Raw genomic sequence first — 9,118 nt, 5'->3', positions numbered from 1 at the left:
CTGTAGCGCCCGATGGAAGGAGGAGCGGTGGCGGCGCCGTGCGCAGGCGCAACGAGCTCTCGCGCACAGTGCGCACGCGCCGGGCCGCAGCCTCTTGCTGGGCGTGCGGAGGTGGCGGGAAACCGCTGGAGCCGACCCAGACCACCTGGCTACAGAGTAACCGAGAAGTTGGCTTTTGGAGCCAATACCTTGTCATCGCTGAGCAGTTCCGATTCTGAAATCAAGTTCATGAAATCTACTCGCCCACCCCAGCTTTTTTGTGGTCTTCATCCAGACCTCCACACTTGAACCGCTCATTTCTTATTTACCTCCTTCTCTCCTCCTTACTTTCTTTTCTACTCACAGTTTAGATTCCAAGGTCCATAACTTGATGGCAAACCTTATCTCTATTGCTCGTAAGTGGCACTGATAACTGCAAAGCTTAGTGCAGCACTAAACTAGTGGTTTCCAATTGAAGTTTTAGATGGTAGCCAGTTCTCTCTCCTTTTTCTCCACTAGTTATTTTAAGCTTTTCCTGAGTCTCAAACCTCCGACTCCAACATCAACCCTCTCACTCTTAGCGGATGACTTTGCATGCGTGTTATTTCACAGAGAAAAAGACCTCCATGCCAGCAGACCCAAACATAAGCTTTGGTTTGCCCAATACCCTTCATCCCTTCTCTTCTGTTCAAGAGGGAATCTTCTTCCAGTTTAAAATCAGTTCTTCAGTCTGTGTTCTTGATCTCATTCTTTTTTGCTTCCTCAAGGATTTTGCCCCATCAGTCATCCTCACCCTGCCCTGTATCTTCAGCCTTTCTTCTACTTTGTCTTTTCCCCATAAGAAAAGGTAAGTTTAAATCTTTCTTATTAAAAGCAATATGGAGGTTCCCCAAAAAGTTAAAAATAGAACTACCGTACATCCAGTAATTGCGCTACTAGGTATTACCCAAAGGAAACAAAATTACTGATTGGAACAGGCACATGCACCGTGATGTTTATAGCAGCATTATCAACAATAGCCAAATTGTGGAAAGAGCCCAAATGTCCATTGACTGATGAATGGATGAAAAAGATGTAAATACACACATATAATGGAATATTACTCAACCATAAAGAAGAATGAAATCTTGCCATTTGCCACGATATGGATGGACCTAGAGTGTATTATGCTAAGCGAAATAAATCAGGGAAAGACAAATATGTATGATTTCACTTATATGTGGCATTTAAGAAATAAAACACATGAGCATGGGGGGAAAGAGGCAAATCAGGAAATAGATTTTTAACTATAAAGAACAAACTGAGGGTTACTGGAGGGAGGTGGGCAGGGGGATGGGTTAAATGGATGATGGGTAGTAAATCCAGTTACTACTTTCCCTTAACTGATTTGACTTCTTGACAGGATTTGATGCTGTTATCCACTGCCTCTTTTGTGGTGCCCATTCTCTTGGTTTTTCTGTTATTTCTCTGGGATCTGATTACTAGGTAGTTAGTCACTGTTTCCTCTATGTTCCCAAAGTGCCCAAGGGATTGTAACTCTTATCATGTTATATATTAATTATTTGTGAATTCCATTAAGGCAATAACTATCTTATTCACCTTAGTATTCTTAGACCTTAGTCAACATTTCTTGTGCCCAATAATGTTTGTTGAACGGTGAGTAAATGAAAACTGGAAAAGTCAAGAAGACTTGAGGCCATTTTTCCAAAGGTAATTGAAACCAATGAGATCTGTTAAAGACACTGTCATACAAAATGCTTCACATCATAATATGGGACTTTTTTTTTTGTCCCCTTTACCCTCATCTGAAGTTCACCTTTTCCAAATTATGGCTTTCAAAATGTGATCTCTGGAACCCAAATATGCCCTTTATAATTATTTTTCCAGCTCTCTTTTTTCTTCTTTTCTCCTGTTTCTCAGAGGGTTTTTTATTCTTTGCTTAAAATCTTACCCTAAGTATTTTTAAAGTAAAATAACATTTAATAAAATAAAATTAAACAAATACATAAAACATATTGGAAACTTTGGGGGAAAGATAATGAAATGAATACATATCTTTTGCTTCCCCCCAAAACTCCTTTAAAGCAAGTAAAGAGATTTTCAAAAAGGCATAAACCTTTAAGGTAAGAAGAATGGGAAAGAAGGTGAAACAAAATCTTGAAATCTGGAATACAAATGGCAAGTGGTATAGAGCATTCCTGAGAGCTGAGCAGTCAGAACTAATAAGCTACTCAATTTGCACTACAGAAACTTCCCAAGTTTCAAGAATCTGTAGTTGTGGGGATCTCTGGAAGTAAGGGTGGGAGAAGATGGAGAAAAGGAGCTAACAAAGACTGTTTGAGAGGCTGTTTAAGAAATATTAATACAATTAAACAATTACATGCTATTTACTACCAAGGAATAAACAGAGGAAAAACATGGTCTCTATATTGAAGAACAACAGGTAGAGTTGAGGAAGGAATACCATACAGAAAATAGGTAGATTAATGAAACTATGGCTGCCAGGGGCTAAGACCTCTGTCCCTCACTTAACTCTTAAAATGCTGGCAACCAGGCCTTTGTTTTCTAGCAGCCAATAGGGAGAGGCTTCTCTGGGGAATCTGACCAGCCTAAGGGAAGAGATCTCAGGATCCCCGATGAATCTCACTCAACCTATCTTGATCATCCTTCAGCAAAGTACATATGGTCAAATCCACATAAGCCCTTGGAACTCCAAATTAAACTTTTATTTTTCAACTCCTAAATTTAAGGAGATAACCAAGGATTACCAAATAACTGAGAAATGCCTCTAATATGAAACATACAATTCAAAATAAACAAAATGACAGATTAGAGGAAACATAGGGAAGTAAAGGTCAAAACAAAACAAAAGAACAGTGATGATATTCAGATAAAACAAAAAATAGTAAACATGACACTAAACAAAGAAAAAAAGGAACATTTATAAAGGAAAAAAGAGCTGTAGGAAATTTGAAATACGATAGTAGAAATGCAAAAACTCAATTAGGGGCACCTAGGTGGCTCAGTTGGGTGAGCATCCGACTCTTGATTTTGTCTCAGGTCATGACCTCATGGTTCGTGGGATCAAGCCCTGGGTTGGGTTCGGGGCTGACATCACAGAGCCTGCTTGGGATTCTCTCTCCCCCTTTCTCTGCCCCTACCCTGTTTGTGCTGTCTCTCTCTCTCTCAAAATAAATGAATAAACATGTAAAAAACTCAATTAAAAGGTCAAATGATAATATCAAAGAAATCTCCCAGAAAGTAGAGCAAAAGACAAAGAAATGGAAGAGAGGACGGAAAACATGAGAACAGGGGCACCTGGGTGACTCAGTCGGTTGAGTGTCCGACTCTTAATTTTGGCTCAAATCATGATCTCAGGGTCATGGGATCAAGCTCTGCGTCAGGCTCCTTGATGACATCTTGGACCCTGCTTGGGATTCTCTCCCTCTCTCTCTGTCCCTCTCCTTCCACCCCCCCCCCCCCCCCAAAAAAAATTCTGTATTAGGTTGCTAGGGCTACCATAACAGAATACCACAGGCTGGGTGCCTTAAACAATAGAAATTTATTTTCTCACAGTTGTGGCGGGTAGAAATCCAAGATCAAGGTGTTGTCACTTTGGTTTCTCCTGTGGCCTTTCTCCTTGGCTTGCAGATGGTGGCTTTTTCACCATGTCCTCACGTGGCCTTTTATCTGTGCATACACATTCCTGGGGTCTCCTCCTCTTCTTATAAAGACACAAGTCCTATTGGATTAGGACCCTACCCTTATGACTTCATTTAATTACCTTAATTACCTATTTAAAGGCCTTACCCTCATATACAGTCACATTGGAGGTTAGGGCTTCAACATATGAATTTTAGAGGGACCCAATTCACTCTGTAACTATATCAGAGGACTTGTCTAGGAGTTCCAAAGAGAATGAAGAAAATGGAAGGAAGGAAATAATTAATAAATGATTCAACAAAGCTTTCTAGTACTTAAGGTTATGAGTTTCTAAGCTGAAGATCCTACCAAGTACCCAGAACAAATATGAAAACAGATCCACATCAAGGCACATCATTGCAAACTTTCACAACTCTGAAGATAAAGAGAAGATCCCACGTACTTCCAGGTTATGAATTCATAATGGCTTAAGACCCTTAGTAGCAACATTGTAATCTAGGGCACAATGGACTTCCCTGGGTTTGGTTCCCCAGGCGGTCCCAGTTCAATAGACCATCTCCAAATTTCTGAAGAACGTTAATTCCAACTTAATATTCCATACCCAGCCAATTATCAACCAAGTGTAAAATAGAAAAAAGACAATTTCAGACATGCTAAGTCTCAAAAAAAGTACCTTTCATGTACCCTTTCTGAGGAAGATTCTGGAGATGTAATCCACCAAAATAAACCAAGAAAGAGGAAATTATGAAATACAGGAAACACAATAAATATCAAATATGGAGATAAAAGAAGAGGATCCCAAAATGATGTTGAAAGAGCAAACCCAGGGTGATAAGCTATGTATTAGACACAGACAGAAACGAGTCCCAGTTAGATTTGGTGGGAAATCTTTGGGAATTACTGCTTTAAAAAGATGAAATTGGGGTGCCTGGCTGGCTCAGTTGGAAAAGAATGAGACTCTTGATTTCAGATTTATGAGTTTGAGCCCGTTGTTGGTTATGGAGATTACTTAAATAAATTAATTTTTTAAAAAAAGATAAAATTGACAAAATTCTAGCTGGGTCTGAAGCCTTGAGAGATTATTTAAATACTTTTAATGTGTAAATATTAGACCTAGAGTTTGGGAGGTAAACTAATGAGATATACAGAAAACTAAGCAAATTTAAGAATCATACAGTTATTAGCTCGAGAGAAAATAAAATACTGCATAAAAGAAGAAAATAATTGTATTTATGGCTACAGAAATACTGAGTATTGGTCTAACAAAAAAATATATAATTACATTGGAAGGATGGGCATTGGGTGCCCTTGTGTGATGGGAGGAGGAGGAGGAGGAAATAGAGCCTAATCCTTAACCCTGATAGTGGAAAGTCAATATCCTAACATGAAAACATCAAGAAAAATCAATACAAGTCTAATACTTTAAAGCACGGAGGCAAATATAAAAAATTACTATTAAACTAATAGAGTAGAAAGTGATCATGTAAAGGGGGAGAAATGAGGAGGTACATCTTTCATAATAAACCTTGTGGAACTTACCTGACTCTGTAAACATTGAGAATTTATAACCTGGTTAAAATTAAAAAATAACTTTTAAAATACAATTGCATAATAGACATGCATTTAATTGAAAAACATTGTATCTATGAATGACATTGGTCACTTCCGATTATAATTTTTATTAATTCCCTTTAGCAACTTCTAAGTAAATATTTTAAAAATGAGTCCACTAAATACTAGAAATGTGCTCAGGGCTTAGTTATAATTAGTGCCACATAAAGAGCTAAATTATCATTTGGAATATCATTCCGCATTTCAAATAATATCCTAGGGTAAAACTAAGCAATATGAAAATTGAGTTTCTCTCAAAAATGATCAACCATTGATACTGATTTTTATTCCATTCCTGAATAAGAGAGAAATTTAGTTTGGGAAGTTAATTGTATGAAAATAACAGGTAAAGGTAAAAAATGATATTTATCAAAAACATTAAGCAAAATCTCCAACAAACATTGCTTTCGCTCTACAGACAACTTTTACTAATCTCTCATTGTTTCTTCAGTCAGCCTGTGTTGTATGGTGCTTCCTGGATATAGCCCATCTCTGCATTTAGGCAGTCACTCTTCAAGTCTCTCTCCCCTACTTTGATCCATTCTTTATACACCTCTGGGTAACCTGATATGAATAAACCCATATTTTTTCTGGGTTTATTCATACTAGAATGGTTCCAAAATCTTGAAGCCCAAGGCTGCACCTGTGTTGAAGTCCTCTGCTGCCCTCCCATGGCTAGTCTACACACTACATTCACATAGTCTTGAGACCTGACCTGTGGATGAATTTGTTTCTTTAAGTTTTATTTATTTAACTAATCTCTACACCCCACATGGGGCTCAAACTCACAACCCTGAGATTAAGGGTCGCACAGCCTTCCGACTGAGCCAGCCAGGCACCCTGAGACCTGACCCTTGGAATCCCAGAAGCTGTTGTACTGGAATCATGGGGACCTGAGGAGTAAGAAAAATCCTAGAATGGTAAACATGGAGGAATACACTAAATAATGAGAAAGAGATTCATTCAATCAACTGTTTATTGAGCATGTATCATGTTCCAGGCACTGTTTTAGGTGTTTGGAATATAGGTGTAAACAAGAGTAAAAAACTCTGCCCCCCTTCCTATTAGGACAGTGACCCAGCATAGCGTGTTAGAGATATAACACAGTTAAGAGGGTGTGCAGATGTGGAAGAAGGAGGAGCCAACGAAGGGTATCAGAGCCTGAGTGGAGGCCGTCTCTTCCATGCTGTGGCAGTGTTGGGAGATTGGTTACATACAGACAAATTGATCAAATACATACATGTACTAAGGATACATTTTAAGGTTATTAAGGACAATGGATGCCAGCTTTCTCACCGTCAGAGAAGGGAGTTCTCTGGGAGCAACATGGGAAAAGAGAAAACTAGAATAAACCCTGTGGTGTGGGATTGGAGTTGGAGATACTGATGTGAATTCAATATAAATGGATAGATAGAGTGACGAGTATTGTGCGTATCCTCCTTCTCCGGCCATTGACAGGGCCTGGCAACAGTGACACCCTAGTGCCTAGATCTTGTGTTTTAAATACCATTGTCCACTGTGAAGGATCAGTGTTCTTTGGAGAAATGGGTGATTTCAGGGCTGGAGCAGGGAAAGAACAAGGTGAGTCTTAGAACATCCTGGGCCAGAACACAAGAAGGTGCTCAAAGAATGATGAGAACATGTCAACATAATGCAGAAGCGAGCTTGCAGGAGCTCCACTAGCCAAATCATGGACAGCGTGAGCATCAAAAATAAATGATAGTAATAGATTATAATTCATTATAACTTGAATAAAACAGGAAGCCATGAGTCCATACTGATACAATAAATAAATGCATAAGTTGAAAATTTGATAAGGAACAATCTCAAAGTACCTTACTCTTCGCAAATACTTCACAGGGGAGGTGACTTGCAGACATCACCTTCATCAAATGACTGAAATGAACGTCACCAGTAATAGAACATTTCAAAACTGCATGCCACCTAAGAGGGCACAATGAGAATGGCACAGCCTCACTTCCGTGGTACTCCTGCCAAAGAGGCACAGCCTAATCTAATCAGTAGAACCTCAAAACAACCTTAGGACATTTTACAACATAACTGCTTTGTGGTCTTCAAAATTGTTAGTTGTAGAAGTCAAGGGAAAAAAAAAAAAACTGAAGAGATGATCCAGATTGAAGAAAACTAATAAAGACCACCAAATACAATACATAATTCTGAATGAGATATTTTTACTGTAAAGAACTTAGAGGGACAATTGATGAAATTGAATGCGATATGATGATTAGGTGGTAATTATGTAGCACGGTTAACTTCCTGATTTGGGTGATGTTTTGAGGTTATGTAGGAATCACATACTGAACAATTCAGGGCCACATGGGCACCAATTTACTCTCAAACTATTTAGAAAAATAAAAGGCCTTTGTACTGTACTTGTACATTTGGGGGAAATTGAGTTATTTCAATATGTTTAAAAAGTGGGAAAAATCTGGGTTTTTTTAAAGATTTTTTTTAAGTAATCTCTACATCCAATGTGGGGCTTGAATTCACAACCCCAAGATCCAGAGTAGCATGCTCTACCCACTGAGTCAGCCAGGTGCCCTGAAAATCTGTTATTTTAGAAGTTATATTTCAGCAAGAAAAGACAAAATAATAAATAAATAAATAAATAAATAAATAAATAAATAAATAAGGTATGTGGTCTATCCAGTGGCTATAGGCATGAGTCATGGTGACCTCCCACAGTTAGAAACTAAATAGAAGAGAAAAAGCCAGCCAGGAGCAATCCGTGATGCCGGATGTGAATGAGGAGAAGCAGAGGGAGAAAGAGTTTTCTAGAAGTATGAAGTGGTTTACTTCGTCAAGTACTGCTGGGAGATCATGTAAGTTGAACAGAGAATGGGCGATTACTAGAATTGGCCTCAAGGAGTCACAGAAGGAGCCATGAAGGAGAGGTTTCAGCTAACTAAGGATAGCAGCCAGGTGAAGAAGGTTTGAAAAGAGGGGCACCTGGGTGGCTCAGTCGGTTGAGCTTCTGACTTTTTAAAAAATTAATTAATTTATTTATTTTGAGAGAAAGAGCATGTGTGAGTGAGGAAGGGGGAGAGAGAGAGAGAGAGAGAGAGAGAGAGAATCCCAAGCAGGCTCTATGCTATCAGCACAGAGCCCAATGCAGGGTTGGATTTCACTAACCTCAAGGTCATGACCTGAGCCAAAATCAAGAGCAGGAAGCGTAACCAACTGAGCCACCCAGGCGCCCCTGAGCTTCTGACTCTTGATCCAGGCTCTGGTCGTCATCTCACAGTTTGTGGGATCGAGACCAGTGTTGAGATTGCGCCAACAGCCTGGAGTCTGCTTGGCTCTCTCTCTTTTTCTCTCTCAAAATAAATAAATAAACATTAAAAAAAAAAAAACGGTTTGAAAAGAGAAGGTGAGGGAGAAAAGGCAGGTGAGGACATGGAGTCGGTGTATACAGATCTCTCATCCCAGAAGTCAGAATGATGTAGTTAGAGACTTGTGTTGGTTAATGGAGGTCTTTGTAAGATGGGAGGTTACCAGGACATTTTGTACAATGGCAGGGGGGATCCAGCAAGGAGGGGGAAACTCAGGATGCAGGAAACAGTTAACTTGGAGTAGTGAGAGGGATTCAATCCGAGATTGCATGTGCAGACAGTTATTGGCGGGAGCAGAGGAAGAGAGGTAAGGTGTGACCACTGTCATGGTGGCAAGGAGGAGAGAATTTCGTATGAGGTTGCTTCTATTTTCTCAGTGTCATGTGAGGGCAGGTGATATACTGACGAGAGAGAGTGGAAGATGGGTGGTTGGGTGTGTATGCTGGGTCTTTGAAGGGAGAAGAAGAGAAGTAAAATAGTCATTTTGGAGAGTGGGAACACCACCATAGGAG

The sequence above is a fragment of the Panthera onca genome, chromosome B4, assembly GCF_046562875.1.
Source record: "Panthera onca isolate mPanOnc1 chromosome B4, mPanOnc1 haplotype 2, whole genome shotgun sequence".
In the NCBI taxonomy this organism is placed as follows: Eukaryota; Metazoa; Chordata; class Mammalia; order Carnivora; family Felidae; genus Panthera; species Panthera onca.
Note: the sequence above shows the minus strand (reverse complement) of the source record.